Genomic DNA, 21,764 nt, shown 5'->3' with positions numbered 1-21,764 from the left:
AATCAGTCAGCACTCTAAAGGAGCTATCCATGGTGCTGAAACCTAACCACCACCACCCCAAAAAGTTGGGTTCAGCACCCTGGATAGCTCCTTTAGAGTTCTGCTGTTTCTGACAGAAACCCAGAATGGATTCACAGCATCACCAGAATCAAAGCCCCCAGCCTCCACTGCCCTTTATTTCATTTGCCGGGGTGGGGGGGAGTGAGTCACAGTTGTGGAAGTGCCCAACTGCAGGTATCCAAAAATATAGGGGCTTGCCTTTGCTGCTCCCTTGTATGTGACACATACAAAGCAACGCTGTATCGAGGCTGTTTTGGCAGACTTGCACCATTGAGAGGTGGGGAAACAGGCTTCCCACCTAACAAGGTTGCCCACTTGCCCAGGTCCCCTGCACCTGTTTTTAAGGTGCCCCCCCCCTTCTCTCCTCAGATTGCTGTAACCACTTCTGCTTTGGCAGCTGTCAAAATAGAAGCAATTACTTACTTTGAAGTGGGGAAATGGGGTGGTGCCCACTTTTCTATGGAAAGAGGTTGCTCAGGACTCAGGGAGGGGTGCCTTAGACAGAGGAGATCTGCAGGGTTTGGGGTGGCACTTTAAATTGCAGGGGTCTTTGGTTAACTGGGATATCTTAGCACTTTTGACAGGTGGGGAAAGTGCTCAAGATACCCTAGTTAACTGAGTGCCCCCCCATTTGAAGTCTTGCCCCCACCAATGGAGGTGCCTTCCTTCTACCCCATCCCAAGTCAGCAGGACCCCAGTTCCATTGAAAACTGCATCCCCTCCACTTTTTGCACTTGTTCCATTAGCCATGTAGGACTCTGACAGCTCTCAGTGAGCTGTCAAAATCCAGCTCAACTAGTGGAAAGGAAGCGGGGGAGGGGGAAACCAGTGGATCTGATTGAAAAAAACTGTCTTTGTCACCAAGGGTCTTTTTTAACCAGATCCACTCCTTTCCCCCTTCCCTCCCATCCCTCTTCCATAGGTAAAACAACCCCTACTGCAGGCCATGGGTTATCATGGGAAAAACAACCCACCCTGATAAAACTAGTCTGGGTTCAGACGACATGCTAACCCACCATGGGTAGTTTCAGACAACAACCCATCATGCCTTGGTGTATCGTGCAAATCCAGCCAGCAGCTGCATTCATACGATCATGAGTGTGAAAGAACCCATCATGGGTTCTCCCCCTACCCCCGCTCGTGCTGCGTATGCGACCACTATTTGCATAATTACCCACACTGCAGAGCAATTTGCTGTGTTGTCCAAATACAGTGTGGCAGGGGTTGTTTCTCACCCACCCCACAACCTCTACTGCAAGCCATGGGTTGTGGGGTGGGTAAGAAGCCACCCCCACCACGTCACATGCCGGGTTCAGATGACACAGCAACCCACGCTGCATCAGGGGTAATTATGTAAATCGTGGTCGCGCAGGCGGCATGCGCAATGGCAGGGGAAGAATCCACAGTGGGTACTTTCACCCCAGGAATTGTCTGAACCTGACCAATACAGCTTTTTAAAGTAAGTAAATAAAATAAAAAATTCAGATGACATCTGTCTTTGCTGTAATGACAACAAAAACCTTTTAGAAGGTATTTCAGTAAACAGTTCCAGGAGCAAAATATACTAGATAAGTTGCATTAAATCATCATGATGATGATAAGTATTCAGCTTCTTGTGATTCTGTGATTGCATATATGAATGGAATCAGGCTTGGTTTGTGATTATTTTTATTAATACTAGGGGGGGTTCAATGAGCTTGATAAGAACTTTAGCACATGGGATGGTGTGTGTTTTTCTACACAGTTCCAAGTTTGAAGATGGAAATTGCTTTGGTAGCATCATGACTGATTCTTGGTGAATATTCTCAGTTAACAACCTCCTTTCTTTTGGAATCTCAACCTGAGCAGGTATTGGAAGCATTCCAAGCCCTAATTTTTGAGGTGAGCGTTTGTGTTAAATCAACAACAGGTTGGGGCTTTCAGAGCTGACTCAAGACATTTTGCTGCCTGAGGCAAAGGGAAAGATGGCACCTCCTCCCCATTCCATTTTTATATGCTGACCTGACTGGCAGTTGAACCTTACTTTATCACTGGTGATGTGACAGCATCTTCTACTGGATCTGAGAACAGCCGGCTAGCTTAGATGGCAGAGCAGACCTTGTCCCACACAACCCTCTGTCCTCCAGCACCTTACCACTGCTCCCTGCCCCTCAGGATCTGCCACCTGAGGTGGCTGCCTCACTCTGCCTAGTGGTAGGGTTGGCCCTGGGAGCATTTCAAATGTATCTTAACCTGATGGAATGTTCTGTTTTAATGGGATATTTTACACACTTTTTAAAGTCATGTTATTTTTATCTGTCTGTGTAAGAGCAGACAGATTAATGACTGCATTTTGAGCATTAATGAATGCATTTTGAGACTCATTTTTGTGAATATATATACATATAAAGCTGTGAATAAATCATTGGGCTGTATCCAGTGTTGCCTCTGTGCTTGCAGAAAGCAGTTCTGGTTGTGCACACCACCAGACTTCCCACAGCCCTTGCCAGTCTCCCATAGCCCTCCATGTCATATCCCATATTGTTCTGGAAGGTCCCACAATCCTCAGGAGCAATTTTGGGGGTGGTTCAGGAGGCTGCAGTGCATACGAGGGATCAGTGACAATTGTGTTATTTATTTACAGTATTTCTATACTGCCTTTCTGAAGCCAACCAAAGGCAAAGATAAAATAATCAAACAAAAACATAGTAAAATACTAAAAGCTACCTTAAAAACCATAATAACAATTTTAAAAGCCAAGTTCAACAGATGTGTCCAGACCACCTTCCTGAATGCAGAAAGAATGGGGACCAGTCACTACTCGAAAGAGAGTTCCAGAGTTTGGGAGGAACCCAGAAGGAAGCCCTTTCCTGCATGCCCAAAAGCACGACTCTGAAAGCAGGAGATGGGCCTCTCCTGCTGAACTCAATAACCAAGCAGGTTCACACCGACACAGGCGGTCCCTCACATAGCCAAGCCCTGAGTGGTTTAGACTGAGCCTTAAAGGTTAAAACCAACCAACACCCTGAATCAAACCCATAACTAGTAACCAGTGCATATATTTCAGTATTGGGGTGATGTGATCACGATACCATGTACTGGTTAGCAGCTTAGGTGCCGCATTTTGCACCAATTGAAGCTTCCAGATGGTCTTCAAGTGTAGCCTAACATAGAGTGTTTTGCAATAATCTAACCATAATCTAACCAAGTCATGGATAACTATTGCAAGATCAGACTGGTAACAGAGTGGAAGCTTTCCGTAGTGCAAAGCGAATATTGCAACCCTTCATGTTCAGTTTTAAATCCTACAGGAAAATGTAATGTTCCTAAAATAATCTAATTTTAAGGTTAGCTTCTTCAGCTGCGGGGGTGGGGGGAGTAGGAAAACAACTCAAGCTACAAGCCATAATTAATTCCTGAAAAAATCTCTTTAAAAGCAGCTGAATTATTCCACAGCAATTGCATTCTGAGTAGAGATGTTGGTGTGGCTCAGTGAAAATGAGGGATCAGGGATCAGCGAAAGTGGTATTATTTATAGTGTTCAGCCTTGGCTGGGGAATGTTGGGAGTTGTAGGATTTTTTCTGTCTAAACATGCATAGGATTGCACCTTAAAACTTACTGAATTAGAAATAATTTTATAAAGGGAAATAGTCATTCTGCCATTGGGCTGACTGAGGATGGGAAAGGGTCCCCCCCTCTCTCAAAAGAAGTGCTGCTTCACAGCTGACTTTAGGAGGGGGGATTCCATAAAGGGAAAAATAGTCAGAAGTCCACAAATTTTCATTGGCTTTGGTAGCCAGCCATTGTTCAGCTGTCAAATAATAGTTAATAATTACATGTCATATATTGAAATCCAATGTAGCCCATTAGATATAGTCCCTTGCAGATCCACATTCTCCTCAAGGTAAGGTGGCCGCTTGGTCCTTACCAAAAAAGAGGAAATGCATCACCAGAAAAGAGTGATGCATATATGCAAATTTAGAAAGAATTACTATAATTTAAATAAAAATACAATCTATGTTACCATAGCGGGGAAGGCTCTGTGACCAGGTAACCTGGGTGCTTGTTCAGTCTATCCAAGGGCTAACTCTTGATGATCAACTTAATGAGTCTCTCCTGCCCCCCAATATGGTTCTTTATGTTTAAACCAGATTGGGACCATATAGCTCTTCTATAGAAGACTGTCCTCTGTAAAATCGGACACTCTGCCTGTGGAGAGGCCTGAAAAATCAGCTTTGTTTCAAGGGAAAAGCAGTAGGAGACTGAGGAGAAAATAGACTCTTTTCACATGCTCAATAACATTCTTTGGTGGGGAGAGGGGAATTAAGTTTGCTCCCACTGTCCTCGTTCCTGCCTTTCATCTGAAGTCCTGAATTCTGCGCAATCGGGGACTTTGCAGGGGACAGGAGTAGTTGGGAACAGGCATAGATGGAGGGGAAAAATCTAGTCAGAGTGGAAATCTAGTCAAAGAGGAGAGGGAAACCTAGTCAGCCACCAAGGCAGCTCAAATGCTCTGTACTGAAACAAAAATACACATTGCAATTAATGCTCAGCTACATGTAACTACTTCTCTCCTTTTACTTTTATTAATTACAGGTGTGGGGAGGAAGGTAATCTCTTCCCTCCTCAATGCAATCAAAACTAAAATTGTTCCACTCATGCACAGCTAGAATGTTTAGGAAAAACATTGCCATTGGTGTCAATGTAATTAATAAAAGTAAAAAGGGGAACATAGCTACACAATACGCATTAAGCATAATGTGAGAGACAAGGAGAAATGCAAGAACCCTAGCTCCCTGTATGCCTCCTTGCTCTGTGGCAGGACCTCAAGGTGGAAGATATTCCCCTACGGACCAGACTGTGAGGGGCTGAAGAACCTGAGACCCAATCTCCAGCATTAGCCCCATATATTGTTCCACAGGAGACAATGTGCTTTTGTATTTCTACAAACCTTGGGGTTCCTCCAAGCCTGCTAATGCCTCCCTCTTCAATCCCTGAAAGGGTATCAACCTGAAGAAGGTCTTAGACAGGTTGGGGCAGGGGGGATCCGTACTATCCATATCTATCTACCTTCCACCTTCCTTCCTTCTCCTAGAACCTTTTCTCTGATAGCCATCAGAATTTTATGGAGCTAGTTTTCTTATATAGGACAGGAAGCATCAACTCTGTTTTCCTTTATACTCTGTCTTTCTGCAAAATAAAAAGAACAGAGAAGAGAAAGGAATATATCTTGCAGTGTGTCACCATTCAAGAGAGAAAAAGTGAACAGGAACAGTTTAAAAAAGCATGACTCAGTCTAGTTTCTTCTGTGGTCGCCTATGCATGGAGGCTAAATCAAGTATTGCCCATTTGCAGCAGCAGAGAATTTGACCCTGAGTATTTCCATAGAAAGGATTTTTGTCAGCATGCCACTTGGGAATGGCTTGTAAACATGTGAACTGTACTTTCAAAGGGTCATTTCTTTGTAAATGAAGTGGCCTGGAATTTTCCATATGTAAATCTTTCATCCACTAAAATGATCATGTGTGGAATGGAATATAACGGAGGTGGAGGGGTTGTTTCTGTGCTTGTACTTTCCAGATTTTGGCATCCTGCACGTTAAGAATGTCTCCAGATTTTGGGCGTTTATGGAGCGTTTGTATCAGGGTGCTTGTTTACCTGGAATTGTTCCAGGGTAGCAGGCTGCTCCGAGATGGCTGTTGTCGACAAGAAAACAATGAAGGGCTGATCCTGTGGGTTTATTCAGATCACAAAGCACCTACGGTGTATTTGTGGTTTGGGGATGCTTAGGCGTGTAATTATAAAAACAACAACCATGATTGAAATGACTTTTTTTCCCACACAGCTACTATGGGGACAAACATAAACATTAAGGCAATTCTTGACTTTCTCAGAAAGTTCCAAAGGGTGCTGTTACTCACTTCCTCTCTCAGCCTGTCTTTGCATGGTAACAGTTTTATTTGCAAGCTTTGATGCCCACCCACAGAGGTGAACATGCATGTAAAAACGTGTCATAATACCCCGAAATGTGGCCATATATCTTATCAGCAGGCATTTTGCACCCAGCTGCATTTAGATTGATAATGGGCTGATTCGATCACTGACCATTAGTCATGGGCTATGTTTCCTTTGTGTTCTTCCTTCAGACCTGCACAACTTGAAATCATCCCAGCCAAACACAGCCCACCAATACCACATGTATTGTGGCAGGCCATGTAACTGACATCCCCATTGTTTTTGTAGCGCTGGACAAGCAGCCAAACTAGAAGGATTATTAAAGCATCTGATGGGCCACCATACATAGCTACTGGAGTTTCTTTGACTTGGGGAGTCATAAACTATGGAGGGTTGACTAACGTCCTGTCACCAAGGTTGGTTCAGATGACTGGGTGAAAATGTACAAACTTTCCACATGTCATCTGTTATCACACGGGGAAGCGCCATAAGTAGCCTCCAGACACACCATTCAGCCCACATTCTCACCTCTCTGCGGCTGCTCAGAAATCTGGGAAAGTAGAAGTGGTATTGTGGGGCTTAACCATGTGGTATAGATAAAACACCACCCAGCATGGTTACAGTTTATTTATGTATGTATTTATTTCTACATTTATATCTGGAAAAATTATATACATTTTTGGCTATCTGTTTAAGTCAAACTATTATTTTCTCTTATGTTGTCTTATCAGATTGATTGTTTGCTTTATATTTGGGGAAAGGATTCGAATGCACTCTGCATCACATTCTTTAGCCAGGTTTTTTGTTTGTTTGTTTGTTTGTTTGTTTGTTTGCCTTTGGTGGTTTAGAAGTTTAATTATAACATTTTTCTACATATTTTTCTCATGTTTTGTATTGTACTAAATATTTTATTTAAAAAATTAAAACATGATTCTCCTTAATAAGAAGGAGTGCATACCCCCTACCTTGAATAACCCACAGCTCTGAACAGTTCAGTTAGGTTTGCATTACCAGAACTCCATCCCATCCCAGGGTACCTGTGTCTACCATAGACAGAAGCACATCTTACCCCTTACAAAGCCAAGCAAAAGAAAACTCTGGGTTACCCAGTCATAACTTAAAAGAAGATGACTCTTCAGGGAATATACTCCCATACTTAAGAATATGTGTATGCTATAAAAGTGAAGCACCAGAGCTGAATTACTGGGAACTTGCCATGCCATGCCTAAATGCAGTTCAGAGTTATCTCTTCTAGGTCTTTGAGGCATCGTGGAGCATTCAGAGATTCTGATATGAGATCTGGCTCAGGTCTTCTGAACATTTGATTAGAATGTCATCACCAGGGGGACTCCAGTTCTGTGTCTAACCTGGCTGAATCACATGAAAACCAGGAATGCATTCCTGAATCCCACACACTGGCTTAGAGGACTGTGATGAAATGGTATTTTGTTTTGTTGTTTAATTGTATGTTTGAAAGTTTGTTTGCAGGATTGATGTATTCTAACATATCCTTTCTCCTAAAGGCTATGGTGGTAAGTAGGGGGGAGGGGGGGAGCTACAATGTTCAGATTTTAAATGGTGTCTCCTGATTGGCAGTTCCTTTTTCAGTTGGGAGAGCGAGGGAATAAGAGGCACTTGGTTTTCTTTAGAGGGAGAGATTGGGATTGGCTGTCTGAAGGGCAGGATTAGGGAACTGTGCTCTAACCTGGGGGTTGGTTAGATTACCCTGGGAGGTGGTGGGAGGTATAGGGCACAATCCTATGGCTGCTAGTCAACGGCTAGATGGCCATAGGATTGGTTGGTTCCTGGAGAACTGACCCCCATTCCCTCCCACACTGCCTCATAGGCAGCGCAGATTGCCCCTGCACTCCACGCTCATAAAAGCAGCGTGGAGTGGCGAAAACAGGGTGTTCCTGGGGGGGGGGGCTGGAGTGGGGAAGTCGGAAATCCAGTACGACACATCCTATGTGTTGTCCGGCCACCGCTTCCCATGCTCCAAGGTCCTGCAGCTAGACGGCCGAAATCGGCCATCTAGCCGTGAAAGCAAGCCTGGGGGAGCAAGGAGGAGATCTACTCCTCGCCACTCCTCCCACCCTGCACTGGATAAGCGGTCACCCCTGGGGTCGGAGGCAACCATCAATCTTTATAGGATTGCTCCCATGTTTATTATTTTAAAGCTTGATTATTAGAAGGGGTAGAGTAGGTAAGGAATTAATAAAAACTTGAAACAAGAATTTTACCACATACAACTCAAACCGCATTTGAAACATCTTATACCCTGTAAATAAAGTGTTGGTTTTTTACTTGTTCTTTGAAACCACACCATTCTCAGTCTCGTTTGTTACCAGAAAAGGGGTTAGATGAAACTATGAAAGAAATAGTCTATGAAGTTACACCTGCTCGCACACACAAAAATTGAAGGTTCTCTCCCACTTGCTTGCTCGACAGGCAGAGAGCCAGTGAGCAAGGAGGCAGTGGCGTGTATTGCTTCTCCTCCCCACCACCACCACCACCACTGCCTGGGCCAGAGCAAGAGGCAGGTGAACAAGCAGGTTGCAATGGTGAGCAAGAGCAGCTCACGCAGGAGTCTCTTGTCAGTGGGTCCCTGCTGGGATGTGGGTCCTTAGCAGGTGCCCAATCATGCCTTCCCTTGATGCTGGCCCTGCCCTGAGGCATGCTCTCCATGCAGTAGACCTCAAAACTGTCCACTTACCTTGCCAGCTTCTGGCACCTCCCAAGTCATCTTTCTCAAATTGTTAGGCGAAATGGTGTACCCAACATTATGAACAGATTCAATATGGCAGACATTGCTGATGACCAGTGCTGAAGGCTGTCAGGCTCTTTCTGTCTCTCAACTGTTCAGAAGGGTTTTATCTGTTCTTAAATCTTAGATGCCACCTCCCTTGCAAAAATGCCATCTCAACTTGCTTTTACTGGTTCCACATAACCAGAGTTGCATTTTTAAGCAGAGACACAGAGCTATCTTGGTCTTCTCAGCACCGGGTGCCCTAAAAAGGAAAAAAGGAGAAGACAGTTCCATGCTAACACAACTAAATATTACAAAAATCAGTGCCCTGACATGAGAATAACACATGCAGGGGGGACTTGGACTCTTACAGTGGGTTAGTGAGTCCAAGTCCCCCCTGCATGTGTTATTCTCATGTCAGCTACTTATGAAAGTACATGAATCATGGGATGCATTTTAACAGATTAAAACTATATAGTTTTGCTCAGCTTTCAGTGATTAAGGCCTCTCCTTGATTTTAGAGGCTTGCCACATTTTATTCTAATGTTAGTATTTAATCTGCCTTGTTTTAGCTTTTTGTGATTTTTGCATTTTAACTTTTTATGGTTTTATTGTAAATCACCTCGGGCACACAAGAGCACATCAAATAAATCATGAATAAATATTAACTGATCTTTTGGGTGTGAGTGTCTCCGAGGAGAGATGATTGAGGGGTGGGGGCAGTGATTTTGTAATAGTAACTGTGACCACGGGGTTGCAGGTTCGTGTGTGTGCATGCGCACGCACACTTTTATGTGCTTTTTTGTAAATGGCTTTTAATCCTTTTATATTGTATTTAATGTTGTAACTTCTGTAAACTGCCCAGAGAGCTTCGGCTATGGGGTGTTATAGAAATGCAATAAATACATACATACATACATACATACATACATACATACAATGCCCTGAATTGAGCCAACCACAGCAATCTCTACCAGGAAGCCTAGATGATACATAATGCAAAGTCCTCCTCTCCATAATCATATAACGCAGTACAAATCCAGCTTAAAGGATTCCCTATCACTTTATTAGATTTGGCAGATGTCTAAGCATAAAATGTTGTGCCAAATGCAACTCTCAGTTTACACTGCTGCTAATCTCAATGAACTGCCACCAACCAGGGCAAAGGAGGGTAAAAGTTGGCCTGGTTTGGGAGAAAATGTAATAGCCACTCCCTCTTCTGGAAGCCAAGCTGAGGATGATCTAGCCCACCTTTGAATCTTTATGTATCCGCTTACCAACCGTCTCCTCATTACTCCCGTAGATCTAAAAACACAGCAAACTTTTCCCTGGACAATCATGTAATAAATGAGAGCATTGTAACGCTGATGGACCCTGTTCAAAAAGTTTCCATTTACAACTCATATATCAAGTTGTGGGTTGTGTATGGGATTTCTGTCCCTGCAAAAACTGCATCAAAAAAACAATTGGCACAGAAAGCTGTCTCGGAAATAAAGATGTTCTGTATTGTACAGCTGAATAATTAATGCCTGAAGAACAAGAACGTTAAGTCACGTATTTAGCTTGAATCAGTGTAAAGGGGGGGGGGCAAATTTAAGTAGGCAATGATTTGTGACAAGAGCTGCTTTCTTCTAATAACAAATGAACTCTGGGAAAGTGCAACATGTTGGGATTTTTTTTTTCTAAAAAAAGAATGATCAAAGGTCCCAATAGCCAAAATCTGAGATCTCTGAAGGCTGAAATTAGATCCTAGTTTGCACCTTAGTACCACAACACTATCCATGGACATAGTTCTAGTAGTTTAAAGCCACTGATATGCACTGTTCATTTCTCCTTCATCTCACTCCCAGCATGTTGGTGCTGCACACTCTTTGTTTGTATGTGATTCTTTGCCAGCTGAAGATTTGCTTTTAGCTATGGAACAACCTCTGTGTTCCTGTTGCAAACTTAGCTAGAAAACCTCTCTCCTCTAGCTTTTAAATGCTATACACCAAGGGTGGACAACCTCTGGGGCCACATTCTCCCCCAGAACCCACTGGGGGTTATATCCCACCCCCACTGGAATTGCCACTGCCTTATTTGCTACAGCAGCAACAGAAAAAAGGCAGCAATTTTGCAAGAAAACAAGGTTTCCGGGAGCTCAATTCTGCTTCCAAACCAGGAGCATAGTGCTACCTGTGCACCTTGTTCTTGTGCAAAATTTCTGCCTTTTTTGGCTGCTGCTACCAGCACAAATTTGGCAGCAAGCCACAAAAATGCTCATGGGGAGGCGGCATTTGACCCACTTCTGGTATATATCAACCCATTGTGTATAGTAAGGAGTATTCATACCAGTGTGATCAACCATAATTGTCTCAAAACAGGGCTAATCCAGACAATACTGTTGCCAATCATGTGAAAACCTTGTTTTGATGTCACCTCAGTAACATGGGAATCACTGTAGTGTGTGTTCTTCACACATTGATCTATATCTGAGGTCATGTGATATGGCTTTTTCCCACAGCAGTGGTGACCCTCCTGGAAACTGGGTCAGAGTGGAGTGGGAAGGAGTCACATCACAGATCCTTCCCAATCTTGGATTTCTGACATTACCAGAGGTGTGTGGGAAGGGTACATACACTGCTACAGAGACCATTGTCATTTGGACTTCTGCTTGCATGTGTGTCATAGAATCATAGATTAGTAGGGTCGGAAGGGGCCTATAAGACCATCGAGTCCAACCCCCTGCTCAGTGCAGGAATACAGGTCAGATCATCCCCGACACCTGGCTGCCCAGCCTCATCTTGAATGCCTCAAGTGTGGGAGAGCCCACTACCTCCCTAGGGAGTTGGTTCCATTGTTGTATTGGTCTAACAGTCAGGAAGTTTTTCCTGATGTTCAGCTGGAATCTGGCTTCCTGTAACTTGAGTCCATTATTCCGTGTCCTGCACTCTGGGATGATCAAAAAGAGATCCTGGCCTTCTTCTCTGTGACAACCTTTCAAGTACTTGAAGAGTGCTATCCTATCTCCCCTCAGTCTTCTCTTCTCAGGCTAAACATGCCCAGTTATTTCAGTCTCTCCTCCTAGGGCTTTGTTTCCAGTCTCCTGATCATCTTCGCTGCCCTCCTCTGAACCCTCTCCAGCTTGTCTGCATCCTTCTTAAAATGCTGTGCCCAGAACTGGACACAGTACTCCAGATGAGGCCTAACCAATCCTGAGTAAAGGGGAACTAGTACTTCCTGGGATTTGGAAGTTATGCTTCTATTAATGCAGCCCAAAATAGCATTTGCCTTTTTTGCAGCCACATCACATTGTTGGCTCATATTCAGCTTGTGATCAACAACAATTCCAAGATCCTTCTCACTTGTAGTGTGGTTGAGCCACGTATCCCCCATCTTGTAACTCTGCATTTGGTTTCTTTTTCCTAGGTGCAGAACTTGGCATTTATCTGTATTAAATTTCATTCTGTTGTTTTCTGCCCAGCGCTCCAGTCTATCAAGATCACTTTGAATTTTGTTTCTGTCTTCCAAGGTATTAGCTATCCCACCCAATTTTGTGTCATCTGCAAATTTGATCGGCATTCCCTGCACCTCCTCCTCCAAGTCATTCATAAAAATGTTGAAGAGCACTGGGCCCAGGACTGAGCCCTGCAGTGCCCCACTCTCCCCAGTTTGAGAAGGTCCCATTGATAAGCACTCTTTGAGTCCGACTCTGTAGCCAACTGTGGATCCACCGGATCGTTGTTTCATCTAGCCCACTTTGAGCTAGTTTGCTCATCAGGATATCATGGGGCACTTTGTCAAAAGCTTTGCTGAAGTTGAGATATATTATGCCCACAGCATTCCCACTGTCCACAAGGGAGGTTACCTGATCAAAAATGAGATCAGATTCATCTGGCAGGATTTGTTCTTGACAAATCCATGTTGGCTTTGAGTAATCACTGCATTGTTTTCAATGTGCTTACAGACTGATTGCTTTATAATCTGCTCCAGAATTTTCCCAGGGATTGATGTCAGACTGACTGGTCTGTAGTTCCCAGGTTCCTACCTTTTACCCTTTTTGAAAATAGGGTAATTAGCCCTCCTCCAGTCATCTAGCACTTCACCCATCCTCCATGATTTCTCAAAGATAATAGACAGTGGTTCTGAGAGTTCTTCTGCCAGTTCCTTTTTTACATCTGGCCCTGGAGATTTGAACTCATTCAAAGTAATTAGGTGTTCCTTGACCATATGCCTATCAATATCAAGATGCAATCCTGCCCCTTCAGCCTGTACTTCGCCTTTGCCAGGGGGATCATAGACCCTCTTTAGGGGGAAGACTAAGCCAAAGTAGGAATTGAGCACCTCTGCCTTTTTTTTGTCATCTGTTATCATTTTGCCATCCTTATTTAATAGGTGAACCACCATTTCTTTCCTCTGTCTTTTAGTATGCACGTATCTGAAGAAAGCCTTTTTGTTGCTTTTTGCATCCCTCACTAACCTCAGCTCATTCTCACCTTTAGCCTTCCTGACGCCATCCCTGCAATTCTGTGTTACCTGCCTGTACTCTTCCTTTGTTGCTTGGCCTTCCTTCCACTTCCTATATGTGTGCTTTTTTTTTGTTTTCAGGACATCTCTAAGCTTTCTGTGAAGCCACATTGGCTTCTTCTGTTGTCTTCCACCTTTTTTTCTTGTTGGAATTGTTTGTTATTGTGCCTTGAGAATTTCCTTTTTTCTCCCACCCATCTTGGACTCTTTTTCTCGTTGGAGTTGCTTGCCATGGGACCTTACTTATCATTGTTCTGAGTTTATTAAATCGGCTTTCCTGAAATCCAAGGTACGTGTTTGGCTACACCCAGCTTTTGCTTCCTTTAGAACCAAGAACTCAAGTATAACATGGTTGCTTCCCCCAGAGTTCCTGTAACTGCTACTTTATCCACTAAGTCATCTCTGTTGGTTAGGATCAAGTCAAGGATAGCCAATCCTCTAGTTCCTTCCTCTACTTTCTGTAGGAGGAAGCTATCCACCACACAAGTCAGGAATTTCCTGGAGGGACCATGTTTTGCAGAATTTGTCTCCCAACAAATATCTGGGAAATTGAAGTCCCCCATTACTACTACATCATGCTTCCTTGAAACATTGGCTGTTTGCTTTTCAAAAGTTCATCCTCATCTTCTCCTTGATTGGGTGGCCAGTAGTAGACTCCGACCACCATGTTCCTTTTATTCTTTGCTCCATTTAATTTAACCCAGATGCTCTCGATGGGGCTACCAAGCTCCTCCTCCTGTATTTCTGTGCAGAGATATGTATTTTTCACATACAGTGCAACCCCACCTCCCTTTCTGTTCCTCCTGTTCTTTTTGAACAAGTTATATCCTTCAACTGCTGTATTCCAGTCATGAGAGTTATCCCACCAAGTCTCAGTTATACCTATCAGGTCATAATTTCCCTCTTGTATTAAGAGTTCAAGTTCGTTCTGTTTGTTTCCCATACTCTGGGCATTAGTATATAGAGATCGAAGACCATGTGCTTCATAGTCTGGCTTTCTTCCTACATGTTTGTGAAGACTATTAATGGGCGCTATTAGAGCTGTTCTCTCCATTGCGGTGCATGAGCCTTCATCCATTGTTACCCCCAAGTTTACATCTCCCTTCCCCGTAGGATTCAGTTTAAAGCCCTCCTGATAAAGGTGTCGTGGGCACCTTTTTGATAATGCTTCACTAATGACATGACACGAGGGGTGTACGAAACCCCACTCACCTGCGTCCACGGTGGGTCTGCCGGGGGGGAGGAGGCCATCTATTCCTCCCCTCCAGAATCCTCCCTGGCCGGCGCCACTCTGCAGCAACTCCGCAGAGCTGCCAGCCGGGCCCATCTGCAGCTGGACCTCTATCCGCTGCCGGGCTGCTGCAGCCGCAAATGGCATCCTGAGTAGGGGACGCCATTTGCACCCCCCTGTAGCCGTGATAGGCTACGTAAATACTTATGTAGCCTATCATGGCAAAGAGCAGGGACACAAATGGCATACCGGATGCCATTTGCGTCCCTGCTCTTTGCCATGATAGGCTACATACGTATTTACATAGCCTATCACGGCTATTTATTTATTTATTTATTTATTTCATTTCTATACCGCCCAATAGCCGAAGCTCTCTGGGCGGTTCACAAAACTAAAACCAAACAACACACAATAAAACAATTTAAAATATATAGAACATTAAAACCACAATATAACAATACAACCAAAATAAAACCTAGCAGCAGTACAGGAGTTTAAAATACAGATTTAAAACAGCAAAGATAAAAATTTAGAAAGCTAAAATGCCTGGGAAAATAAAAAGGTCTTCACCTGGCGCCGAAAGGAGTACAATGTAGGCGCCAGGCGAATCTCACTAGGGAGCTCATTCCAGAGCCGGGGTGCCACAACAGAAAAAGCCCTCCTCCTAGTAGCCACCCGCCTCACTTCCTTTGGCAGGGGCTCACGGAGAAGGGCCGCTGATGATGATCTTAAGGTCCGGGCAGGCACATATGGGAGGAGGCGATCCTTCAGGTAACCTGGCCCCAAGCCGTTAAGGGCTTTGAATGTTAACACCAGCACTTTGAATCGGGCCCGGAAATGGACTGGCAGCCAGTGCAGCTGGAAAAGTACTGGCGTAATATGAGCTCGCAGGCCAGTCCCTGTTAACAATCTTGCTGCCCTATTTTGGACCAGCTGAAGTTTCCGGACCGTTTTCAAAGGCAGCCCCACGTATAACGCGTTGCAGTAATCCAGACGAGAAGTTATCAGAGCATGGATAACTGTAGCTAGGCTATCTCTGTCCAGATAAGGGCGTAGTTGGTATACCAGCCTAAGCTGATAAAAAGTGCTCTGTGCCACTGAGTTCACCTGTGCCTCAAGTGACAGTTCTGGATCCAAGAGCACCCCCAAACTATGAACCTGATCCTTTAGGGGGAGTACAACCCCCTCCAGAACAGGTTGAATATCACCTAGCCAGGCAGACGAACCACCCACTAACAGTACCTCCATCTTGTCTGGATTGAGTTTCAGTTTATTAGCCCTCATCCAGTCCATTACCGTGCCAGGGCACTGGTTCAGAACAGCCACTGCCTCACCTGGGTTTGATGAGAAACAGAGGTAGAGCTGGGTGTCATCCGCATATTGATGGCACCTCACCCCACACCTCCGGATAACCTCCCCCAGCGGTTTCATGTAGATGTTAAACAGCATGGGGGATAAAATAGAGCCCTGTGGAACCCCATGGCACAATTGCCATGGCACAGAGCAATAATCCCCCAGCACCACCTTCTGGAATCGGCCATCCAAGTAGGAGTGGAACCACTGTAGTGCAGTGCCTCCAACTCCCAACCCAGACAACCTATCCAGAAGGATACCATGGTCGATGGTATCGAAAGCCACTGAGAGGTCCAGGAGAATCAACAGGGTCGCACTCCCCCTGTCCCTCTCCCGGCAGAGGTCATCCCACAGGGCGACCAAGGCAGTTTCCGTTCCAAAACCAGGCCTGAAGCCCGATTGAAATGGATCTAGATAATCCGTTTCATTCAAGAGTGCCTGGAGCTGTCCTACAACCACCCGCTCAAGCACCTTGCCCAGGAAGGGGATGTTGGCCACTGGCCTATAATTGTTAACATCCTCTGGGTCCAGGTTAGGCTTTTTCAGGAGTGGTCTAATTACTGCCTCTTTTAAAGCAGCAGGCACCACTCCCTCTCTCAAGGAGGAATTTACAACCTCCTGGACCCAGCCGGACAACCCCTCCTTGTTTGATTTAATAAGCAATGAAGGGCAAGGGTCAAGCACACAAGTGGTCGATCGGACTTGGCCAAGCACCTTGTCCGCATCCTCAGGCCTCAGTAACTGAAACTCATCCAATAAAACTGGACCAGACGGTGCTCTGAACGCCTCTACCAATGGAACTGCATTAATGGTGGTGTCCAATTCATGACGAATCTGAGCGACTTTATCCTCAAAGTGCCACGCAAACTTGTCACAGCGTGCTACCGAGGGTTCCACAGTCTCTCTCCCTGGCCCAGAATGTAACAGGCCGCGAACCACTCGGAAAAGCTCCGCTGGACGACACTGAGAAGATGCAGTGCTGGTGGAAAAGAACTGCCTCTTTGCCACCCTCACCGCTACAGAGTAGGCTCGATAGTGGGCTCTTACCTGTGTTCGGTCAGGCTCAGCACAAGTTTTCCTCCACCTGCGTTCTAGCCGTCTCCCCTCTTGCTTCATTGCCCTCAGCTCAGGTGTATACCAAGGAGCTGGCTGGGCTCTGCTCAGAGGGAGAGGGCGCTTGGGCGTGATCGTGTCAACCGCCCGAGTCATCTCTGCATTCCACAGAGCGACCTGGGCTTCAACAGAAGCACCAGCCATACCAGCAGGAAAATCCCCCAGAGCCCTCTGGAATCCATCGGAATCCATTAATCTCCGGGGGCGGACCATTTTAATAGGTCCCCCACCCTTGCAGAGGGGAAAGGCCGCCAGAAGTCTAAACCTCAGCAGGAAGTGATCTGACCATGACAAAGGGACAGACGTTAAGTCCTCCACTTTCAGATCACTATCCACCTGCCCAGTCAAGAAAACCAGATCAAGCGTGTGTCCTTTTATATGCGTTGGGCCGATGACATGTTGGGACAGCCCCATGGTTGTCATGGCGGCCATGAAGTCCTGAGCCGCCCCGGATACAGCGGCCTCGGCATGGAAGTTGAGATCCCCCAGGACCATCATCCTGGGGGTCCTCAACACCAAGTCCGAGACCACCTCCGTCAGCTCAGGCAGGGAGTCTGATGGGCAGCGGGGTGGGCGGTACACCAACAGAATCCCTAATCTGTCCCGGGTACCCAACACAAGGTACAAACACTCAAGATCTGCACTCGAATGAGCAGGAAGCCTGGAGAGGGAGATTGAATTCCTATAGACCATGGCAACCCCCCCTCCCCGACCCTCAAGTCGGTGTTGGTGCTGCACCGAGTACCCAGGAGGGCACAGCTGGGAGAGAGTGACCCCTCCCAGTTCCCCCACCCAGGTCTCAGTAATAAATGCCAGGTCAGCCCCCTCATCCACAATCAAATCATGGATGAGGGAGGTCTTATTTTGGGCCAACCTGGCATTCAGCAGCAGCAGCACCAGACCCGAGGGCAGACTGGTAAGGCTGCCAGGAACCATCAGGTTGGGGGAAGAACCAGAAGAGGGGACAGCTGTAAGGTGTCTAGCCCCTCTTCTCCTCAGCTGGCCTGTTAATCCCCCAATGCCATACCTCCCCCTGCCCGTGACCACAGTTATGGTGGCACCTCCCCCACCCCCTGAGTTGCCCAATAGTCCTCCCAGGCACATATTAAAATATTAAGATATAAAATACACAACAGTTTAAAAGAATATAAAAGAGATAAAAGAGAACAGCAGCTAAGAAGGAGTAGATAGTCCACGTTTGCCCCTTCCCCTTGTCTTTAAAGCTGCTGCCCAATGCTGCTGCTGCTATTTGCTGCTGGTATTGTGGCTGCTGGTGTCTCTGGAGAGGCAGGTGGGTAGATCTTCAGGTCCTACGCGACTCCAAGTGCGACGCTAAGTGCGCACTTAGTGTCGCACTTGGCGCGACGCCGAGGCGCACGCCGAGGCGCTGCCTCTGGCAGCCCCGCCTTAAGTACCTGTGGGCGGGGGCAGAAGCAGGCTCAGGCTCAGGATCCACCTGGTGCAACTGCTGGCTGGTCCTCCTTCCCCAGGCTCCTTCCCGAGCAGCCTCTGGCAGCCCCGCCTTAAGTACCTGAACTGGTCACAGAGGTGCTCGGTCCCCATGGAGATCTCAGCAGCTGCTTTCACCTCCTCCTCAACTTCCTCAGGAAGGACCTCAGACAGATCAGAACAGGAGATGTTTTTTCTGTCTCCAATTTTCCGTACACATTTACAGTACGTTAGATTATCTGTGATAATTTTGCCCAGTTCAGGAAAGTGCCAACCATACCATTCTCTACAGCGCATGATATAGTTATTCAGTTCTTTGTCCAAGTCATCAAGAAGGGAGATTGCTTGGACAATCATTGTATCGACTTTGTCTGGGCTGAACTTCAGCTTGTATCGAGAAAGGCTGTGTGCCAGTCCTAAACACATAGCTGCCATCTCCCGTGATGGGAGGCTGGTGAGAAGTCCTTCCATTTGGGAACGGATGCCTCTCATCAGTTCAGTAACCATCGGACTGTGGATGCACTGGCTACGGGGGGGGGGGGGGCAAATGGCGTCCCCTACACAAAATGCCATTTCCGTAAACATTTACGTAGCCTATTACTGCAAAGAACAGGGACGCAAATGGCATAGCGGACGCCATTTGCGTCCCTGCTCTTTGCCGTGATAGGCTACATAAGTATTTATGTAGCCTATCATGGCTAAAGGAGGGACATAAATGGCATCCCCTATGCAGGACGCCATTCGCGGCCGCACACCGGAGCAGGAGACTGCAGCGGCTGGATCCGGACCTGCCAAAGGCAGGTAGGATCCAGTCCGCGGGGACTTCGCGGGGTGGCGGGGGGAGCAGTCCGTTCCGCCACGGACTTGGGGGGGGGCGGATTCTAAAGAATCCAGCCTCATTGGAGTCAGTGGCGGAATTCTCCGCCATCCCTACATGACACAGAACGTTTCCCTTAAAGGATGGACAAATCTTCTCTCACATTCAGAATGTTCAGATCTCAAGTTCTTTTCATCCCATTTATGAAGAAATTTGTGAATGTTGGTAAACTTCTATTTAAAACAATGAACCAAACAAAATTCTCATCCATCCCTACTTTTTTACCTTCCCCCCTCCCGCGCCACCATCCATGCTATATTGTGACCCCAACAATAGTACTAAACCTGCAAAGAGAAGACTAAAGTGGGAGGTGAAACTGAATAAACTACAAACCCCCTAATGTAGGGGTAGGTGACCTTTTGGGCAGTGGGCACACTTGGATATTTGATAAACTGTCCTGGGCACCACCACAAAATGGCTGCCATGGGTGGTCATGACTAGTCACAAAGGACAAGTAACCTGCCTGGTATTCATGGGAAATTAAGAATGCAGCAGCTAGAGGTTCCCACATCACTTTGAAAGAATCCCAGCTGCCAGTAAGAAAATATTAAAATAATATTAAAATAAAAATTAGGAAGAGTAGGTGTTTGGTGGGCATCAAGCAAGGTGTCTGGGGGCATATTTATTACCTACTGTTGCCCTAACTTGTTGTTCATGATTCTCCCTTTTTGCTAACATAATCATTACCAGAAAATACACACATTCCTCTCATGTATCCTAAAGATCTCACATGTTAGAAATAACTACATGGTCTGGTACAATCAAGACTTTTATGAGCATTAGTCACCATGCTATAAGAAGTGAACAAGATTTTGAGAGCCTTTCCCTTTTTAAACAAAAAAGTGATCGATTATGAAAAGACAAATATGTGAACAATGTTTTAAAAATGGTTTTGGTCTCTAAGAAAAAAGATCCTTGTTAAATGACCAAAGATTCAATTTCTCCCTCCCTCCATCCCCCTCTCGTAATAGCTTGTACAAATTAAACGTTTACATGAGAGGTAAGAATGCTTCTTTCTTAGGATAAGTACTCTGCTGGAACCAAGAGCTAAGATAAGTTACATGCAATGTGGCAGTTCCCTAGGTAACTGCTTGCTTTTCATTGAAAAGCAGAGAAAATATTTGTGCAACTTATTGGCACATAAATTAAAGTTGCCCTTGAACAGCCTTACATTCACACAATCTTCTTTTAAAACCCAATTGTCCTAGTTTTCTAGATTTTCTTTAAACAGCCAAACGTTACCAGAGTGCTAGAAGATTCCATAGCCATTTCCATGGCCATGCCCAGCAATGCTGTGGGCAATCTCTATGTTTGATTGGTAACCACAACTATTTTATCACATGCACCCAGATATTTGAAAGGCACAGTAGCTCTTGTAGTCATGCCAAGTGTTAGAACACCACCTCTTCATTTTAACTGAGTTTCTAGTCCTTATGGAGGAAAGCAAAAGAGAGAGAGAGAGAGAGAGAGAGAGAGTTCTGAACAGTACCCAAAACATCCTCAAAAACAAGAAGTCAGATGGAATTAATTCCACATTTACAATTGTTTTAAACTAATTATTCTGAAAACCTGAGACCTCAAGTAAATAATAGGAACTGGCTTTTGCACAGAAATTCCAGGAGACTGCAGAATGATATTTATTTATTTATTTATTTATTTATTTATTTAGATTTATACACTGCTTACCATATTTTTAAAAAATCTCTAAGCCTGTTTACAGGGAGATCAATATGCATCAAAATACATGCAAAAGCATTTATATAAAACATTTATTAAAAACACATTAAAACCAAATACTCAGAACAAAATAATTAACAAATTTGGCAGCACACTCACTCAGGGAAGGCCTGGGTAAAGGGTCTTTAATTGGTGCCTAAAGCATGCCAAAGTTGGTACCTTCTGAATATCAGGGGGCGCTTCCAGCTGGAGAGATCCCACCGGGATGTGGGCCCCGGGCAGGTACTGACCCATGCCTACCCTTGGCACCGGCCCTGATCAAAACCAAACAAGAAATTAATGTATAGGGATAACAGCCCTTTTCAGGCATTTGCCTGAATGTGGAGGTCTTAAAGTGGGTGGAGGGTGGGGCCGTCCATGCTGGCCCCACCCCATGTCTCTGGATGCAGTAGCCCCATGCCCCTTACTGCAGACTTCACCATGTTGAATCAGCAAGGTTTAAAAGGGAGTTCTACTCATGTTAGCTTGAGTGCAAGTATAGGGATGTCGGAGAAATCCATTTGGGGAGTGGAGTTCAATGAGTTTCCCTGGGTTTGGCTCTGGGACTTCATTCCCATTCCTGCTGTGGTGCTCAGCTTGGTTTACAGGGAGTTGGGCCAGTTTGCAGATTTTCTGAGCATTTTGCGTTTCTCCACATTCACACAGGTTCCACTATTTGCACAATTTTCTGAGCAATTTGCACAACTTACTGCTGAATTTGCGCAAATTGTGGAACCTGCACAAAAATGTTCAGGGAAAAGCTCACAGCTTGGCTCAC

Source organism: Heloderma suspectum, chromosome 2, assembly GCF_057233095.1.
Source record: "Heloderma suspectum isolate Gila_16-S chromosome 2, 16-S_ref, whole genome shotgun sequence".
NCBI lineage: Eukaryota > Metazoa > Chordata > Lepidosauria > Squamata > Helodermatidae > Heloderma > Heloderma suspectum.
The sequence above is the reverse complement of the archived record's forward strand: the minus strand, read 5'-3'. Positions refer to the sequence as shown.